Source organism: Apodemus sylvaticus, chromosome 7, assembly GCF_947179515.1.
Source record: "Apodemus sylvaticus chromosome 7, mApoSyl1.1, whole genome shotgun sequence".
Lineage (NCBI taxonomy): Eukaryota > Metazoa > Chordata > Mammalia > Rodentia > Muridae > Apodemus > Apodemus sylvaticus.
In genome coordinates this window covers 13,647,827-13,668,120 of record NC_067478.1, presented here as the reverse complement: position 1 = coordinate 13,668,120, position 20,294 = coordinate 13,647,827, and the positions used below count along the sequence as shown (strand labels likewise).

Genomic DNA, 20,294 nt, shown 5'->3' with positions numbered 1-20,294 from the left:
TAATTCATCAGCTGCATACATTTGCTGTGGATCAAACCCAGGGCCCCCGAGAGAGTCCCAGGCAAGTGTTCTACCACTGAGCTACACACCCAGCCCCGTTTCTAATCCTTTGGCATTATAAAGCTTGGAACATGAGCTCTTGTAGACGTTCTTGATCACTTTCTGGGGGACCGTGCTGCTGTCAAAACTCCGAAGTGTTGCTAGCCACCTTTTTCCAGTCCACAGCCAGCTCCAGTACTTCCTCCCGCAGTTGTGTGGCAGGGCACCACCAGGGGGCGAACCCGAGCCGCCGGCACTGCCGGACTACGCATGCGCACGCCGCTGGGAGCACGTGTGGAGGGCGGCGGAGCGGGAGGGGAAAGGTAGGAGTTGAGAGGTGAAGGGGCGGGGAGCTGCGCGGGCGCCGGGCAGCCGGGTGGGAGAAGGCGGGCTCCAAACACTGGACCGCGGGCCAGGAGCGCGCAGGCCGCTCTCCGCCGCTCGGTCGCCGCCGCCCGGGAGCTGCGGCGCCGCCACAGGTACCTCAGCGCGCGTCGGCTCGGTGCGGCAGGGCCCCGGCGCCGGCCTCGCGCCGCTCGTGCCCGGGAGTTCCGGGATGCGGGCGAGCCCGGGCAGGGGCGCGCGGGCGTGGGCGCTGTCCAGCAGCCCGAGGGCGGCTCCGGAGACCGCAGTCTGGAGCAGGGGCCGGACCGCTGCGCGTCCCCTTCCCGACCGCGCCCCCCGCCCGGGCCTGGGTCGCGATGGGTTCAGGCTCGGTGAGCTCCGGCAGCCTAGCCGCTGGAACCTGCTTTGGGGTTGCCTGGGGTTCCCAGGGTGACTCAGTCCTGCCTCTTTCCGAAGATCCGATAGCCAGGCAGCAAGTAGACTCTCTCTGCTGGGCGTGCTCGGTTTCTGGTTTTATGTGTTGCTTAAACCTAAACTTTGCTCGTGTTTATTTTACTTCCAGGCGGTTTTGTTGCATCAGGCTTATAATGTGATAGTGCAAGCTGCAGGGAGCCCCGGGTCCACACTGCATCACCGAAAGTTGTGCAGATGGAGGGCAGTGAGCCACAGGCGGCGGCGGGTGAGGGGTGGGAGTGGGGTTCTGGCAGTAGTCTACCACTGGGCAACACCTGTGGCTTTTTATTTTGAGTTGGGCTTCGTTGCGCAGAAGGACCACAGTTTCATCCTCCTGCCTCAGTTTCCTGAATATGTGGGATAACAGATGTGTCTGCTCCTGCTCCTGCGCAGCACTCATTCTTTGGTCAGAGCTGGTTTTCACTTTCTTAAAACTCCTTTGTTGTTGAATACTCTCTCTCTCTCTCTCTCTTGTTACTGTGGTGGGGGTCAGGGGAGGGGGAGAGACAGTACCTCTCCAGATGTTTCCATGTGCTTTATAAGCTCTGGCTTGGGAACCCTAGCACCAGTTTAGATTACTGTCCTGAGGTGGGTCCAAAAACTTTATTCTTAGTTTGTGGCTAGAACACAGAACCATAAAAACCGTGATTTGCCCGAGGTCATATATAAGCTGCCTAACTGCCCAGTTGGGACAGGAACTGTGCCTGCCGTACGGTTATATTTGTTGATGTGGCTGGTTAGGGTTGCCATAGTTCAGGATCAGTTCAGACCGTCATCTCAGGGAGCCTAGAATTCATGTGCTGTCTGCTTACTCTGACAGTCAGCATCCATTTGTTGGCTGCGAGAAGTACTGTGTATGTGGTTTTCGTTATCTCTCCCACTGAACCAGTGTCCAGGGTCGTCCAGCTCGTATACGGAGAGTCAGACCTTCAAACCATGTCTTCCAGATTTTGTCATATGAGCTGCTGACTTACTACTGTCCTGAGTTGGCTAAGGAAACAAGATCTAAATGACTTTAGCCACCTAAAGTGATACTTGTGGGTAATATTTAATGGAATTTGTCAAGGCTCGGCTGTTGGGCTCCAGTGTTAGCTTATCTGAAGTTCCATAATGGACAGGCAAGACAGGCGACAGTGGTAACTCCTTTGTGGGTGAATCTCAGGCAAGTTTTCCCAGTGGCCGGTCAGGGGCTGCGCCTGTGTGCAAACTTGTGTGTGGCGGACAACAGTTCGTGCCTTCCTGCAGATGTGCCTGCTGGCTTCATAGTCTCTCTATTGTTCTGTTGACAAATGGGAGGTGGTTGAGGAGGTGGTATGGTAGAGGAAGCGCCTGTGTCACGGAGCTGAATCCAAGATGGCGTGTCTCATCCCTCTTCCCCACTCGGCTTGCTAGACTTTTCTAATTTTTATTTTAATTGGTAGAAAATAATACATAACATAAAATTTACAGTTTTAATGATTAACTAGAGCACTCAGGGATATTAAATATACTCACAGTGTTGTCTAGCTGCCATTATTACCCATTTCCAGAACTTCTCAATTATTGCAGGCAGAAACCGTCCCCATTAGACGTCCATATTTCCCATGTCACCTACTGCAGGCAACCTCTGTCATACTTTGTTTCCGAGAGTGAGCTTGCTTGTGATAATCCTCTCGTCTGAGGGGAGCTGTCACTATATTTTGTAGATTATCTTACTTTATTTTGTTTGATGTGTATGAGTGTTTTGATTGCATGCTTGTATGTGTGCCATATGTATACGGTGCCCTCAGAGGTCAGAAGAGGGTGTCAGATCCCTGAGAACTGAAATTAGGGATGTTTTCCCTATTTCCATATGTGTGTGCTGGAAACCAAACCCTGATGGTCTGCAAGAACAAGTGCCTTTAACTGCGGAGCCTTCTCTCCAGCCTGTGTCTTTCTTTTGTGTCTGGTTCCTTTCACCTTGTTTTGAAGGATCATTCATGTTATTGTTTATTACATTATTTTGTTTGTATAGCCACTTTTTTTTTTTTTTTTTGGTTTTTTGGATTTGGTTTTTTGGAGACAGGGTTTCTCTGTGTAGCCCTGGCTGTCCTGGAACTCACTGTGTAGACCAGGCTGGCCTCGAACGCAGAAATCTGCCTGCCTCTGCCTCCCAGAGTGCTGGGATTACAGGCATGCATCACCATTGCCCAGCTAGCCAGGTTTTTTTCAAGGGTTTCTATTTATAGCCAGGGCTGACCTGGAACTCAGAGATCTACCTGCCTCTGCTTCCCGAGTGCTGGGATTAAGGATGCTGCTCTATATCTACACATTTTAAAAGAAATCTATCTTTCAGTGAAGATTGGAGCTGTTTCTACCGTTTGGCGATTAGGAATGGTGATGTCAGGAACAGGAGTATACAGTTAGTCCTAGTAAAAAGGCTGATGACCAGGACCAGGAGGAGCACAGTGCACAGATAGATCTTTGAATTCTTACTTTTAGTTCAGTGCATATTTTTTGCATGCTATTTGGATATACAGTTGTCTATCAGTATCTATAGGAGATTGGCTACAGGATCCCCTTTAGACACTAAAATGTGTGAGTTTTATGTACATGGGTGTATTCCCTGTTTGTATGTTTGTGCACCACATACATGCAGTGCCTGAGGAGGCAGAGGGGCTGCTGCATCTTTAGGAACTAGAGTCACAGGTGGTTGTGAACCGTCGTGTGGGTGCTGGAGACACACCGGGGTCCTCTGGAAGAGCAGCCAGCGCCCTCAACTGCTGAGTCACCTCTCCACCCCCTGGGCTTATTTATACTGTTTTTAATTACATGTAGGTGTTTGTCTGTATGTGGGTATGTTCTCGTAGTACAGAGGCTCAAGGAGGCGAGACGCTAGAGCTGGAGCTATAGGTCGGTGTTTGTAAGCTGTCTGATGTAGCGTGGGGACTCAGCAGTACGCACTCTCAGCTACTGGCACAGCTCTGCAGCCCTCTGTGTGGCTTGGAACTGTGCTGATTTCTCTTGTTGGGTCATAAGAGTTCTTTATATATTCTAGATGTTAATCCTCTGCTAGATAAATGAATTACAGATATTCCCCCCCCCCCCCTTTTTTTCCCCTGGCTGTCCTGTGTTCTTGAAAGGGACCTGAGTTTGATTCCAACACTCACAATTAGAAAAAAATTTTTTTTGTTTTGTTTAGTTTTTCAATACAGTGTTTCTCTGTATAGCCTGGCTAGCCTGGCTGTCCTGGCACTCACTCTGTAGACCAGGCTGGCCTTTTTTTTTTTTTTTTTTGGTTTTTTTGGCTTTTGGTTTTTTGGATTTGGTTTTTTCAAGACAGGGTTTCTTAGAAATCCACCTGCCTCTGCTTCTGTCTCTGCCTCCCAGAGTGCTGGCACCACAGGTGTACGCCACCACCGCCCGGCCAGGCTGGTCTTGAACTCAGGGATCTGCATGTCTGTGCCTTCTGAGTAGGATTAAAGGCATGTGCCATCATACTTGACTCAAAAAACCCAAAATTGTAAAAAAAAAAAAAAAAAGAAAGAAAGAAAGAAATGAAAAGAAGAGGCTAGACTAGAAGAGGCTCAGAGAGTAAAAGCACTTGTCCACAAATCTGGTGGCCTGAGTTTGACTCCAGACTCCACCTCAAAGTAAAGCAAGAGAACTGACTCCGTAGAGCTGCCCTCTGCCCTCCACATGTGTGCTATGGAGTCTTCTCCTACGGATGTTACTGGAAAGGGCCACTGTACTCTGCAGCGGCGGTGCTGAGAGCTCTGAGGACTCCAGCCCCGAGAAAGGGACGCCAGGCGAGCTGCTGCTCTGTGTCTTCCAAGTCACTCTCCACTCGGAGACAGCTCTTTGTGGTTAGAACGGACCGTTCCTTCCACACACCATTTGTAGTAAGGAATCTTGAAGTGGTAATGACAAGGACTCATCACATCTTCCATTTTGGGATTCGGTTATATAAGTTGTCTAGAGTCCTGGTGTCTTCTATCAGAGCTTGTTACCATCAGGAAGTCAGGCTAGAGGACCTCAGCTAGTGGGCTTGATTATGTTGCTATGTGTGTGGGGTTGGGGGTGGCCTTGCTTCTGCTAGCATGAGCTGACGCTGAGGCACCATAAGGACCTGGCTGGGTGGTTTTTCTGGCTTTAAAATAGATTCTCTGGGAGCAGGAGAGACCGCTCAGTGCTTAAGAGGACTTGTTGCTCTTGTAGAGGGTCAGAGTTCAGGTCTCAGTGTCCACATCAGGTACTCACAGCTACAATTCCAGGGGCTTGGACACTGCACCTCCTTGGACTTTGCTCCTCGTGCACCTGAATGCATGTCCTCATGCACATATGCAGATGCATACACACACATCTAAGGGGACATCTAAACCATTGGAATAGAGTTTTTCCTCATTAGCAGTGGTAAGTCAGTTCAGTCATCTTACTAATAATTATTGATTTGGTCACAAAGGAATAAAAAATGGACCCTTGTTACTTGATTGAGGAGATGACGTATCTGGCTATGACAACCATCACAATCAATGGATCAATCATAATCAATGGATTAGTTCTTCCTTTAGTGGAGGTGCTGCTGTGCATGGCTCTAGAATGTGGGAAATCATCCTCTTTAGTGTTTGTGCTTCAGAGTCCCTGAAATCCACTTCATTCACTGAGTAAAATAAAAGGAAATTCCTTTCTATTCTCAGTACAGTTAGCTTGGTCTGTTTAAAATTCCTCCACTTTATTTGCCTTGTTTTGAAGCTTCAAGAAGCATTCTTGCACCAGGCGGTGGTGGCTCACACCTGTAATCCCAGCACTCTGGGAGGCAGAGGCAGGCGGATTTCTGAGTTCGAGGCCCACCTGGTCTACAGAGTGAGTTCCAGGACAGCCAGGGCTACACAGAGAAACCCTGTCTCCAAAAAAACCAAATCCAAAAAACCAAAAAAAAAAAAAAAAAGAAAGAAAAAAAAAAGAAGCATTCTTGCCCAAATTGCTGCTTTGCAAAATAACTTAAAAATACAACCCCCCCCCCCCCAAAGATTAATTCTTTGCCCTGATGGACTAGTTTATCTCGGTGGACAAAGCTGCAGTGACTTTCCACCCTAGTCCAAAAGAGGTACCAGGTGCACCCAGGGCGCACAAGGTGCCTCTGCCATGACCTTCTTCTTGAGGATGGCAGGCAGTAAACGGTGCCGACGAGGTCTAAAAGCGCCCAGAGCTGCCAATCAGCTGCAGAGCTCAGGTGGAGGCCGCTGCACCCACAGGAAAGCTTCCTTCATTAGTTTACAACCTTAGCTTTTAAAATGCAGAGATTTATTTACAGAACATAAAATTTCAAAGTTGTAAGAGTGTGCACAGGCAGGGGCTGGAGAGATGGCTCAGCAATTAAGAGCACTGACTGCTCTTCCGAAGGTCCTGAGTTCAAATCCCAGCAACCACATGGTGTTTCACAACCATTTGTAATGACATCTGACACCTTCTGGTGTCTCTGAAGACAGCTACAGTGCACTTAGATATAATAATAAATAAATCTTTTTTTTAAAAAAAAGTGTGCACAGGAAAGTGTTTCTTCTGTCCTGCTCCTGTTACAGATCTTCTCCCTAGTGACGGAATGCCTTTCTCATGTGTCCGTTCAGGGTTATTTTATGCCTATACAGACAAACAGAGTTGTTTTTTTGTGTGTGTTTTTTGTTTTTTTGTTGTTTTTTTTTCGTTTGTTTGTTTTTTGTTTTTTTGAGTTAGGGTTCCTTGGCTGGCCTGGAACTCATTATACCAAGCTGGCCTTGAACTCATAGACATCACCTGCCTCTGTCTTCCAAATGCTAGAATTAAAGGTGTGTACCACCATGGTCTGGCTTCTTTCTATCTTTGAAGTGTGTTCTGGGGCTCAGACTCAGGTCATCAGGCAAGTGCCTTACCCACTGGGCTGTCTTGCTAGACCTGTCTTGTAGATATATATTTAAAATTATCATTAGGTATTTTATATATTTTTGCCTTTATATCTGTTATACACTTGGGGTTCATTTTAGTGTGAACTGTAGTTTGAACTTAATTTTTTCCAGATGTGTATCTATTTGCAGAATACCTGTTGTTGAACAAGCCATCTCTCTCTCAGATGCTTAAAATTTCTCGTCATGTTCTATATGTGGTATACTTGGCCACATGTACTTGTAGATGTGAAAGCATTGATTTATTTTTAAAATTTGCTGATTTGCCCTGTGGGTGCACACTCACATGTGCTGCCATTGCTGAGTGTAGGTCAGAGGACAATTTCTCTCTTCACCAGGTGAAAGCCAACTCAGGTCACCGGCTTAGTGGCAAGCAAGCGCACGGCAGAACCATCGTGCCAGCCCTGGCATGGAGCTCCTAAATGTCAGTTCTCACTGACTTATGTGATTCTTTTATCAACTGTAAAAGATTTCAGTTGATTTTATTGGATTTTCTAGGATGTAGCAGCATCTGCAATAATAAAAATGCAAACAAAACAAAACATACGCCCTTTCCTTTTCAGTTACAGGATGGGCTAATTTTGTCCATTTGGAGTGAGGCAGGTACCTGGGTTAGTAAAACACCTCTGCCTGTGTCTGTGAGGTTTCTTTCCAGTAAGGATCAACTAGGGGCTGGCTGGGGAAGACAGGGCCCCAGCTGAATCCAAAGCGGAAAAGGAGAAAGCCTGCTACGTCAGGCATCTTCTTCTTTCTCTCTGCTTCTTGGTCAACATGATGAAACTACAGTGTTCCTTCCTTCTCTGACATTCCAGACTAAGACCTCTGAAACTGAGCAGAAATAAATGATTCCTTTATGTCCATATTTTGTTACAACCTCATTTCTCTAGAACCCATTTTCACTGTTACTTAAACATAGTTGCTGTGACCCCATGCCTTCTGGGTATGAAGCCTTTGGAACTGATATGCAGGAGCTAGCAATCGTGGTGATGCTTGCCTTTTATCCCAGAATCCCAGAGGCTGGTGGATCTTTGAGTTCAAGGCCAGCCCGTTCTATAGAGTGAGTTCCAGGATAGTGCAAAAAACAAAAACAAAACAAAAAAGAAAAGAAAAGAAAGAAAAGAAAAGAAAAGAAAGAGAAAAAGAAAAAGAAAAAAAGATTTGGAGCTGTGTGCTAGGGAAGTCCTATAGTGCTGTCTACAGAACTTAGCCGGTGATTCTAATAGGAGCACATGCGAAAATACTGATAGAAATATAGATAGTAAGGACTGTGATGGGAGATTTTGGGTAGGCGCAAGGACTCTGTTGAGATTAGACTAGAAGTCGTTTATGCAACATTCTAGCAGAAAATGTCTACATTTTGTCCAGGCCTGGTGCAGGCTTATAGTCCCAGCTCCTGAGGAAGGCTGAGGCAGGAGGATGGCAAGTTCATTACCTGCCTAGGCAACTCACTAAGATTCTGTCTCAAGTCTTTTAAAGAAGTAAAGAGAGGACTTGGAATTGGCTTAGTGGTCTAGTGCCGTGGTGCCTAGGTTCCGTCTTTGTACCAGAAGAAAAAAAGGAATTATTTCTGTTTTGTGTGGTTCTGAGGTTTTTGTGAGACTAAGTTTGAGGATGATAGATTAGTGACAGGAGATGTAACTCAACTTGTTGAACACTTGGCTAGCAAGCTCAGAGTCCTGGATTTGATCCCCAAACTACATAGATTGATTATGGTGGCAAATGCCTGTCATTCCAGGGATCAGGAGGTGAAGACTGGGGGATCAGAAGTTCAGGGTCACCATCAGGTACTTAGCAAGTGTGAGGCTATTGTAGGAAATGCTGTCTCAAAAAAAAAAAAAAAAAGGCAGAGGGAAGGTGGTCCATAGGTGTGTGGTGTGTAGGGGAGGAGAGTGTGGGGTAAGAAGAACAGGATGCATTAGATACATATGTGAAATTTTCAAAGAAAAAGTTAAAAATTTTCCAAGGTAATAAGATTAATTTATCTGGTGAGAGAGTTTCGAGGCACTGCAGAATTCAGCTAGGGTGGTTTATAGTGGCGCGTGGGAGGGTAAGCAGAACAGAAGGGTTTGCAAACCTTGTAGTATACTCAGGGAAAGAACAGGACAGCCTGGCTACTGCAGCAGTTAGGACTGTTAAAGAAGCCAGATAGAATACGTTGCAGCCAAGCAGTAGCAAAGGCACACTGAGAACATCTCAGAAACTGTCCAGATTCCACCGATAGCATCAAGAATGTAAAGATTTTAGCCGGGCGGTGGTGGCGCACGCTGGTAATCCCAGCACTCTGGGAGGCAGAGGCAGATGAATTTCTGAGTTCGAGGCCATCCTGGTCTACAGAGTGAGTTCCAGGACAGCCAGGACCACACAGAGAAAACCCTGTCTCAAAAAACCAAAAAAAAAAAAAAAAAAAAAAAAAAAAAAAAGAATGTAAAGGTTGTAGCTCGTTTGAGAGACTGCTTTGAGATGAGAGCACTGGGACGCCCTACTGCACAGGGTTGCCTAGAGTTATTTATTTATTTATTTATTATATGTAAGTACACTGTAGCTATCTTCAGCCGCCATTAGAGGGTGTCAGATCTCTTTATGGATGGTTGTGAGCCACCATGTGGATGCTGGGATTTGAACTCATGACCTTTGAAAGAGCAGTCGGTGCTCTTACCAGCTGAGCCATCTCTCCAGCCCGCCTAGAGTTTTACTTGGGCTCAGTTACAGGTCACTGCAGCCGTGGTTTGAGGGGCCCTAGCAAATGCTTGAGTTGGCAGATTACATGGTGATACCCATGTGATATAGTTTTTCAGAAATGTAGAATATGAGTCATGGGGGTAGTGGAGGCTTCCACCTGAATTTTTCTTTTTTTCTTTTCTTTGCTTATTTTGTGGGTTCTTGCCATAGAAATCAGAGGACAGTTTGTGGGAATCAGTTCTCACCTTTCACCATGTGGCTCCCAGGGACTGAACTCTGGTCATCATCTTGGCAGGAAGAGCCTTTATCCATTGAGCCATTGCTCCTTTAATCCCAGTACTTAGAGGCAGAGGCAGGCAGATCTCTGAGTTCCAGGACAGCCAGGGCTGCACAGTGAAACCCTGTCTCAAAACAAACAAACAAACAAATAAACAATCCAAAAGCCCATAAACCCCCAAATAATAACGAAACAGGAAAGCATGAAAGACCAAGGAGCGTGTGTCAGGTCAGGACCCCATGGCTGTCGTTGAGGGTGCAGTGAGTATAGCTGCGAGTGGGGCTAGAGCTGCAGTGGGGACCCCAGGCAGTCAGAGGTGCCAGGAACCCCAAGTACCTCCCCAGGGGAGTCACAGAAGTGAGCAGAGCCAGCCTGAGAGACAAGTCTCTGGGCTGTGGCCAGCCAAACCGTAGAAGCAAGTTGTTCTTAAAGCCAAATCACTTCCTGGTTTGACGCTTCAGGGTTTGCTATGTGGCTCTCCTCTTCTGCACCACAGTTTTTCCCTTTTAGAATATTGGGGCTGGAGAGATGGCTCGGCAGTTAAGAGTACTTACTGGTTTTGCATAGGGTGCAGGTTCGAGTCCCAGCTACTTAGTGACTCATAACCATCCATAGCTCCAATTCTAAGGGATCTGACATAGGGGTTTCAGTATATTTTGAACATGTAATAAAAAGTGTGACCTCATCAAAAAGATGTGCAGCCAGTAGACAGACATTTAAAGCTTTTGTATACAGGGTGTCTGACATAAGCAGATCCCTACTGTTATGGTTGGAAAATGAGCCAGATGCCGTGCAAATTTGGACAGCAAAATTAATAACCATTAGAATTGTGAAGGATGGGGGTTGTAGAGATTTTGCTGCCCTATTTGCCAGTTAGTATATGGTAAAGATGTTTTCGTCAGACTTAGTTTGGCAACTCTAGGTCTCTCAGATTGATGGGCAGTGTTTCCCCAAGAGCATGTGGTTGGGCCTTTCTTAGACTTTTCTGACTCTCACCAGATACAGGTAGGCCCAGTGATTTACCTTCCCCCCCCCCCCCCCCCCCCCCCCCGAGACAGGGTTTCTCTGTGTAGCCCTGGCTGTTCTGGAACTCACTCTGTAGACCAGGCTGGCCTCAAACTCAGAAATCTGCCTGCCTCTGTTTCCCAAATTGCTGGGATTACAGGCATGCGCCTTTTTTTTTTTTTTTTTTTTTTTTTGGTTTTTTGGATTTGGTTTTTTCGAGACAGGATTTCTCTGTATAGCCCTGGCTGTCCTGGAGCTCACTCTGTAGACCAGGCTGGCCTCAAACTTAGAAATCCACCTGCCTCTGCCTCCCAGAGTGCTGGGATTACAGGCGTGCGCCACCACCCCCGCTGTGATTTACCTTTTTGAGAAGCTCTTGGGTGCTGCTGTTGGATTAGGGACCATTCTCTAAAATGTCATTGATACAGGGAAGGAGTAAACGAAGTGTGGACAGCAGATGGCTTGGTGGGTAAGGCACTGGCCTCACAAGCCTGAGGACCCACACAAAGGTGAAAGGGCAGAACTGATTCCAGAGTTGACTTCTGACCTCCTCATTTGATCCATGCTCTGTGTCTGTGTCCGTGTCCATCTCCTGTGCTGATCATGTGATACTCTTGAGTACTCATAAATTTTAAAAATACCCGTCAGGCAGTGGTGGCGCACGCCTTTAATCCCAGCACTTGGGAGGCAGAGGCAGTTGGATTTCTGCATTTGAGGCCAGCCTTGTCTACAGAGTGAGCTCCAGGACAGCCAGGGCTACACAGAGAAACCCTGTCTTGAAAAAACCAAAAAACCAAAAAACAAAAAACCAGGGGAAGGGGATTTTAGGTTGGGACATTTGTCCCAGCTTCACCCGGATGCATGAAGCACTCCCTCTATTAGTTTGTTTATTCAATTTATTGTAGTGTGTGTGTGTGTGTGTGTATATGCATGCATGTGCGTGTGTGCGCACCCCATAGTGCATATGTGGAGGTCAGAGGATAGTTTTTGATAGCTGGCTTTCTCCTTCCACAGAGGGGGAGGGTTCTGAGGATAGAACTCAGTCAAGCTTGTATGCCAGATACTTTTCCCACCCAGCCATCTCACTGTTCCTTACTTTTTACTTTATTCTAAAAAGGTATTGGTGCCTGTCTGCTGCCAGAGCTTCTGGTCGGCTTTGTGTCACTCTGGGAGGTGAGATGCAGGTTTGTGGTGAAAGTCTGGATAATTAGTATCTGATTGTTGCTTGTTTTGGTTCATTTGTTATCCAGAAAGGTCTTTTATTGTTGCTGTTATTTGTTTTTGATTTTTTGTTTCTTCAAGACAGTTTCTCTGTATATTCTTGGCTGCCTTGGAATTTACTCTGTAGACCTTGCTGACTTGAGATCTTCCTCTTGTTTCTGCCTCCTGAGTGCTATGACTAAAGGTGTGCACCATCACAGACCACTAGCTAGCAAGTTTTTAAGCCTTTGTCTCAGTTTGAGACATTGTCTCATATAACCTACCAGACTAGCCTGAAATTGACTAGATAGAGGAGGCTGGTCTTGAACTCCTTATTCTCCTGAGTCCACCTCTAGGTGCTGGTATTATACATCTTTATCCCTGTGTCCCATTTTGGCTTTTTTTGTTTGTTTGTTTTTTGTTTTTTGAGACAGGTTCCCACATAGCCCAGGCTGGCCTTGAACTTAGTGTGTAACTGAGGCTGGCTTTGAACTGAGGCTGGCCCTTGGACTCCTGATCCTCCTCCTACGTTCAAAATGCTGGGATTATAGCTGTGTACCATTTAGCACAGTAAGTTCTTATTGTACCAAGAATTGTTCTAGACACTGGTGTACAGTCATGGACAGGAATTTCTTATAGTCTTGTCAGGGCACAGAGCACTCATAATTACAGTTTAAAATGTCAGAAAGAGAATAGGCTTTGTGAGAACTGGAGGTGTATGCAGTTGTATGGAGACCATGTGGTCAGGTGAGCTGTTCTGGCATAATGACCTGAGACCTGGTAAATGTAAAAGAGCCAGCCTATAAAGAGAAGACAGAGCATTGGAGAGACCAGAATGGGCAAGGCCTTGGTGGAAATGAGGCTGCAGAGGACAGAATCAGGAAGGTTCATGTGGCCTCATAAACCATAGCAGTAGAGAGAAAGAGTAAAAACAGCTGAGCATTCTACAGAAGTAAATTTCTCTAGTACAGGGAGTATAATGAGTGTGGCTACCCTGCCCAGAAGATCAGGGTTCTTATAAGTCGAAAGTAGTGTCCCCCCCCCCCCCCAGTCTCATTCAGTAGCTCTGGATCATTCTGGTCCAGCCTCTTTAAGTACTGGGGTTACAGTCACCAGCCACCATGTTCCACCCCCATTTTGACTGGTCCCATTTCACAGTTGAGTTGCTTTGTGGCTTGTAAAGAGGCAGCATATCATAGTGGAAGCATGTGCAAGAACACACCTGTTTATTACCAAGAAACAAAAGAAAATCAAGAGAGGCCAGGGTCCCACGATGTCCTTCAAGAACCTGCCCCAGTGACTGGAAGACTTTCCATTAGACCCCATCTCTTAAAGGTTACATCACTTCCTAATAGCACTGTCCTCAGACTAAGACATGGGCCTTTGAGACACATTCAAGACCAAATAGTGCTAAAAACAAACAAACAAACAAAAAAAAAACAAATAAGGGCTGGAGAGATGGCTCAGCAGTTAAGAGCACTGACTACTCTTCCAAAGGTCCTGAGTTTAAATCCCAGCAACCGCATGATGGCTCACAATCATTTGTAATGACATCTGATGCCCTTGTATGGGTGTCTGAAGACAGATACAGCGTACTATATAATAAATAAATAGATCTTTTTTTAAAAAAATCAAATAAACAAAAAATTGGTCTCTATTATCTCTAAGTGCCTTCTAGGAAAATTGCAGATATCTGAGTTTGCTGATTGACACTGAATATGGTGAGATGGTGCTGTCTGCAGTTAGGATGCCACTGTTGAGTTATTCTGCTATTCATTGGGTTCTGTAGGGTTCTGCCCAGTATTTTCCGTGCTTGATTTTGCAACATGTAAATTTTACTCAGGGGTGTGTGTGGTTACATAGCTGAAATGATATAGATAGTGAAATAAACGGAATTAAAACTAGGGGAGGGACTCAGGTCAGTTGGTAAAGTACTTGTATAAGAATGGGAACCTGAGGTCTAGCCCCATGTAAAAAAGCTGGGTGTTAGTGCTTGTAATTCTACCACTATGGAGACAGTCAGGTGGATCTTGGGTCTAACCCATCTGGCTCTGTTTTGACCTAGCTAATGGGATGAACCAAGAAAACAGTGTGTGTACCATGCTTCCATTGGTACTTGGTGCAGGATAATCACCTAATAAGCAGCGGCAGCCCGGGCACTGCAGCTCTGTTATTCTGACTTTACTACTGTTACTATGCTGCTGCTGCTGCTGCTGCTCTGTATTAAGTTACTTTGGGGAGAAGATATGGACTCAAGAAACAAAATAAAAATCACTCACTCGCTACCCAGGAATAAGTCCTGTCCATATTTTGAAATTTAAAGTTTTCTTTTCATAAGATTGGGAACATAGGTTTATACAGTTAAACAATCTTCTCTTTCCTCCCTTCCCTTTCTCCTTCCTTTTCTCCCTTTTCTTTTTTCATCTTATGTAGCCCAGGTTGGTCTCAAATTCTGTGTGCAGTTAGAAAGTGACCTAGAGCTCATCTTCCACCACCATCTTCCCAAGTGTAGAGCTATAGGCATGAGCCATCATGCTCAACAACATTTCCTAAAAATTGTGTACACAGGTGTGCGTGTGCATGTGTGTGTGTGTGTGTGTATGCATGCATATGTATGCCTGTGTGAATGTGTGTATACACTTGTTCTTGAGCAAGCACAGGAATGCATGTGAGTGTAAGTCTGAATGAAGGCTAGAGGACATCTCTTTGGATTTAGTTTTCTCTTGCCACCTTGTAGTATCCCAGGATCTAACTCATCATCATCATCATCATCATCATCATCATCGCAAGGACCGTGCAAGTATTCTCCCCTGGCCAGCCCGTAAAACATCATTTTTATAATAATAAGATTATAATGCTTTAAAATGTTTTTGTTATGGAACAGACTTGTCCTTTAACCACACATGTTGTGGCATGCACCCAGTTTTTAAAAGGTCATCATAGAAGAGCCAGTATATACAAGTGATGCAAACCAAATTGTAATTGCGGTTGCTAAAAGAAAGATATATTAGGTGTAAATCTAAAAAATATATATACAGGAATTGTATAAATCCTGTGTGCTAGAAACTACCCAATGCTAAAGAAAGGAAACAAATACCAATGGAGAAGCACTTGGATTTGAAGTCTCAATGTAGTGACTATGTTAGCTCCTCCCAAAATGATGTACAGCTTTAATACAACTTGTACCCAAATCTGAGGCTCAGTGCTTATGAGCACGTACTGCTTTTCCAGGGGACCAGAGCTCAGTTCCTAGCACCAGAGTTAGGTGGCTCTGATGCTGCGAGGCTGCATGGGTAACTACACGTGCATACATGTAACCCCCAACACATACATACACACGTGACTAAAAATAAAACCTAAAAAAAGTCCTGTAAGCCAAGCACAGTGGCATGAGGCCTATAATCACAGCACCTGGAAGGCTGAGGCAGGAGGATTGAGAATTCAAGGCCAATCTGGGCTTCTTAATGAGACCCTATCTTGGAAAAAAAAATGATGAAATTATTTTCATGGATATAAACTGTTGACAAAATTATTCCAAAACATACTAATGTTTGAAGAGGCAAACAAGCTAAAATAGCTAAAAGAATGTGCTTTAAGCAAAGAGAGATAAACAAAGCCAGGAGGATTAAGAGTTCAAGGCCAGTGTGATCTATATGGCAAGACACTGCCTCAGATAAACCAAAACTGGGGCTGTAGCTCAGTGGTAGGATCCTTGCTTGGTATGGCCAAGGTCCTGGGTTCAATCCCAGCATTGCCAAAAATAGACAGGAGAATGTGAAGAACCACTATCCCTTTCAAGATTTGATAGTTGCATCTGGCTTGGTGGAACACGCCTTTAATCCTCACACTTGGAAGGTGAGTTAGAGGCAAACCTGGGCTACCAGCCCCGCAAAGCAATGCAGCAAGATCCTGCCTCAGAAAATGAACAAACAAGCAAAAAACCTGATAGTTGTAGTAATGAAGAGCAGATCACTGGAGAAGCAGAGAAGCCGGTAGGTAGATGTAGTGGAGAAGAGAGTAGATGTTGGAACAGCCAGCTGGTGGGAGGCAGGCAGTACGGCAGATCCTTATGTTGCTCAGGCTGGCCTTGAACTTACCCAAAAAATCTTGCTTCTGCCTCTTGATTTTTTTTCCCCAGAGAGAGGGTTTCTCTGTGTAGCCTTGGCTGGCTTCTGCCTCTTGAAAATAGACTATTGCCCATATATCTGACTGATCTTTTAGCCAGGCTGCCAAGGCAATTCAATGGGAAAGGAGGAAGTCTTCAACAGATGATAAAGTAAATTGCTATCCTCGTGAGGAGTTGGAGGGAGGGAGGGAGGGAGACAGAGAGACAGAGACAGAGAGAAAATGAGTAAGTGAACCTAGATTTAAACTTTACATCTTATCCAAAATGAGCTCGGATAGACCACACAGATTTAATGTAAAACATACACATTTTAGGAGAAAATTACATTATAACCAAGTAGCACCATTTCTAAAAACCAATATACTCCCCCAAATTAAATTCAGTTTTTAAAAAGCATGAAAGAGCAAGGCGGTGGTGGCGCACGCCTGTAATCCCAGCACTCTGGGAGGCAGAGGCAGGCGGATTTCTGAGTTCGAGGCCAGCCTGGTCTACAGAGTGAGTTCCAGGACAGCCAGGGCTACACAGAGAAACCCTGTCTCGAAAAAGCCAAATCCAAAAAACAAACAAACAACAAGCATGAAATAATACTCATTAGTGTACTATTCACAATAGCTGGGGTGGGGAAGAGGCTGGAACTACCTCGGGTCTGTTAACTGCTGAATGGATGAGCAATATGCGACTTCTGCGTTTAGTGATGTATTACTCAACTAAAACTGAATGGACTCGTGATAATTTAATAGCATTGTTCAGCCTTGAAAACCCTGGATGGAAGAAGCCATTCACAAATAGACACTGGATGTTCTCATTGTTTGAAATGTCTAGAACAGGTGAATGTGTGGGGACTGGCAGTGGCTTGGTGGGTGTCAGGAAGGAAGTGCTAAGGGGACAAAGCAGATAGGCACAGGGTTTTCCCTAGGAGTAAGGGGATGTTCAGGGGTTAGATAGTGGTAAAGGCTGGTAATGGGATGAGTTCAGGGGCGTCCTGTCTCTGCGCTCTGCTCACACCCTTACCCTTTCCATAGGGCACTCTGTCTTCTGAGCCCTCAGTGTGACTTGATCTCGGTTGCTCGTCTTAGGGCCTCCTGGGCAGTTCTGTCCTGGGCTAGCACTGTCTTTTTTCTTTACATAAACAACTCTAATTTGGGCTTCTAATAACAGGCTCCTTTAGTTTTGCTTATATATATGGTCTTCCCCAAAGGCACAGGCAGAATTGTTTATGTTTTTTTGTTGTTGTCTTGTTTTGTTTTCAAAACAGGGCTTCTTTGTGTAATCCTAGCCTTTCTGGAACTTGCTCTGTTAGACGAGGCCAGTCTGGTTTCTCTCAGAGAAGTATCTTCTCAGAAATGGAGCTCAGAGATCCATATGCCTCTGCCTCCTGATTAAAGGCTTGTGCCACCATGCCCAGCCTTTTTTTTTTTTTTTTTTTTTTTTTTTTTTTTAAGTTTTTATGTAACATGGTCTACTTAGGCCCCCAGGGCAAGACTGTCTCTTTAAATTCAGGGAGAAGAGCTGTAGATTTTTATCTGAAGCAACCTGTAACTCTGGGGCAATGTAGGAAAAACAGGTTATTGGTTCAGATTGGGAACATTTTGCTTTGGAATAGCTTTGTGTTAACATTTCTGCTGAGTAGTCAAGATGCATGGCCTCTCCTCTCCTTAGGTTCAGGCAGGGGGACTGCCATGAGCTAGAACTCAGGTTTGTCTTCCAGGTGTCTGAGAATTAGCAGTTAGTGTGAATGATGCCAGTGAGACTTGTATTGGCTCCAGAATGGCAGAGAATGTCAGCTTTAGTGTTTATCTCACTAACCTAAGACTGCACTGCAGAGGCAGGTCCCTTTCCTGGGTAGCTGATGTGTGTAGAAGAGAGGCCACAGAAGGAGACAAGGGTTAGAAGTAGAATATCCAGGAGGGTTTGGTCTTGGGAAACATTTAAGGGAGGAGATTGGGGCAGCTAGGTAAGGTAGCCTGTCTCCAGGGAGCCCCCTGCTAGTGCATCCTGACAGGTGTACGTCTCTGTGCTGTTCAAGAAGTTGCTTCCCCAGGGTCTCTGCATGTGCCCCACCGTTGAACAGGTCCTTTGCTGGAGACGTCAGTGACTGTCATGTAAGGGTAAGCCACTTGATAGTGGAGCTCTTGTGAGCACTTTTTTTCTGCTCTCAGCAGCACTCACCTGCTGCCTCCATTCACTCCCAAGTAAAGAGACTTACAGAGACTTACTTCATTTTATCCCTTTAGAGAAGGCTCCTAGACTAGAAACTCAGTGTGTCCTTAAGTAGTGCTTCCGGGACAGGAGAAGGCATGGTGGCCATCCCTTTGATTTGTGAGATAGTTACAGTTTGGCTCCTTTGGCTTCTGATTTCTGGTTGTGGCACTTGAGGTGTTATCCTAATAGCCTGGGTTGTCATCAGGGAGCATAATCAGGCCCAGACACATGTCTGAGCAAGTTCCCAACTGCACAGACCAAGGAAACAGCAATGTGGAACAGACATGAACTTGAACTGTAAACCCACAAGAGAACTATACTAAGAAGAGAATTCTAAATGCTTTGACTTTCTGTAAGAATTTTCTATTTTGATTGGTTTAAAATTTGTAGCAAGCAGCAAATTAACTTTAAGTTAGGATGAGAAAGAGGACTTATTGGAAGGTTGTGGGGTGGCTAATAGACTGGAAAAAAAAGTTGATGAGCCAGTCTTCAGAAAGGACTGAAGCCAAAACAGCCTGGGGATCTGGGGAGCAACAATCTCTGTGGGGTGAATACGAACTGCCAGTAATAGCCAGTTCCTCCTTCGTTGTGTTCAGAAGCTAGTGTCCACAGAGTGAGGCCCAGCTGGTATGGCCTGAGTCAAGGTGGTGGACTTTGACTCTTAGGCAGACCCTGTGGACCTAGTAGGAGCCTGTGAGGTCCAGTGGGCTGCTGTCACTTTAAAAGCAGACAGCTGACAGCAGGCAGGAGCAGTAGGATTTATCTGCTCTTGCTCCTAAGGAGCAACTGTGGAACCAAGAACGGAGACTGCAAGCCAGTGCCACTGCCTTTGAGTAAGTTTAGTTTGATGGCTGTTATTTCAGGGTCCTAAGCTTTTTGGTGTTTTATGTTGAGGACAGATCCTACTGAACAGTCTTTATTAGTAATCTGTTCAGGAATGTGTTTTGGGGGTGTGCATTTCTTTGCCAAGGTTTTTCTAAGGCTTTCTCTCTCTGGCCTGTGCACAGAAGAGGACAGGGAGATGTTCAGAACACCCATTTGGCAGAGCAGCTGAAGGTGCTGTCTGTTGTATAGGCATGCTTGCATATGCCCTTGGGGAGTGGTCTTTTACAAATGCCTAATGTGGGGCTGGGAGGTGTGGGTCATGGGTAGCATTTGCTGAGCACTTGTAAGGCCCTGGGTTTGATACTGAGCGTCTGAAAAAGCAAAATCAAAACTCCTAATATGGAAAACGGTTGAGAATTAAGAACTCTGGGCTAGACGGGAAGCTCCTGGGCTTGTTTGGTTAGACTGAAAGATTCAGTGTCTGGGAGCCACAGAACCCCACAGCCATGTTGTTTGTGACCCAGTGACCTGTGATGCCGGACATTCAACAGCTACTAAAGATCACTTGAGACAGTGGCTCCAAGTTCTTTGTCTCACACTGTTGAAAATTAAAGAGGTGGACTCGGAGTTTGCAAAGTAGAAACAAGCTTTATTAGCAATTATTACAGAAAAGTAAGAAATTGAAGAAATATGAGAAATTAGGAAAAGTGATAGAAACTTCTGAAAGAGGGAAGGGTTTTCAAGAAAGGAAGAAGCCACTGAACTTCATAGTAAAGCTTTACAGGGCTATGAGGAAGACTAGATGAAGGCCAAAAGAACTGCTGTGAGATTGGCTAGTTCTCTGGGGGTGGAGCCACAGTGTCCCCCTGGCCCAACCTGGAGGTAGGTGTGCAGTCACTGTACACGTGCTGCTCTTAGTCGGGAGCCACCGAAGCCCCGCCCTGGCCATCAGCAGCTCTCAGTTACTCAGGCTGAATGACTGCTTCCTGCTAGTCACTTAGCCTGCGTTCCCACCCTCCACCCTCACAGATGTCTTAAGCACTGTTAACTAAGCTGTGACTTCACATTTAGGGGATGGCAGAGTGTTGCTTCTTATCCCAGCCACCAGTTGGAGCTGCAGTCTTTCTTAGTGTTTAGCTCCTTGTCTGTGGGGTGCTCTGAGGTGATCTGGGCAGGGTCTTCTTGTTAGAAGCCATCCTTACTTAAAATGTAGTCTGTTTTTATGATTAGCTACATTAGAAACAAG

General features: G+C 45.6%; 1 protein-coding gene across 2 annotated transcripts in view; it reads left to right on the top strand.

Annotated features, from left to right (window-relative positions):
* The first annotated feature begins 306 nt into the window (after positions 1 to 306).
* Scap (SREBF chaperone) overlaps positions 307 to 20,294 on the top strand; it is a 52,825-nt gene continuing 32,837 nt past the window's right edge. The window contains exon 1 of one of the 2 annotated variants that reach the window (XM_052187136.1): positions 307 to 362. The gene's annotated coding sequence lies outside the window, so the exon portion shown is untranslated. The other variant, XM_052187135.1, reaches the window with a different exon arrangement.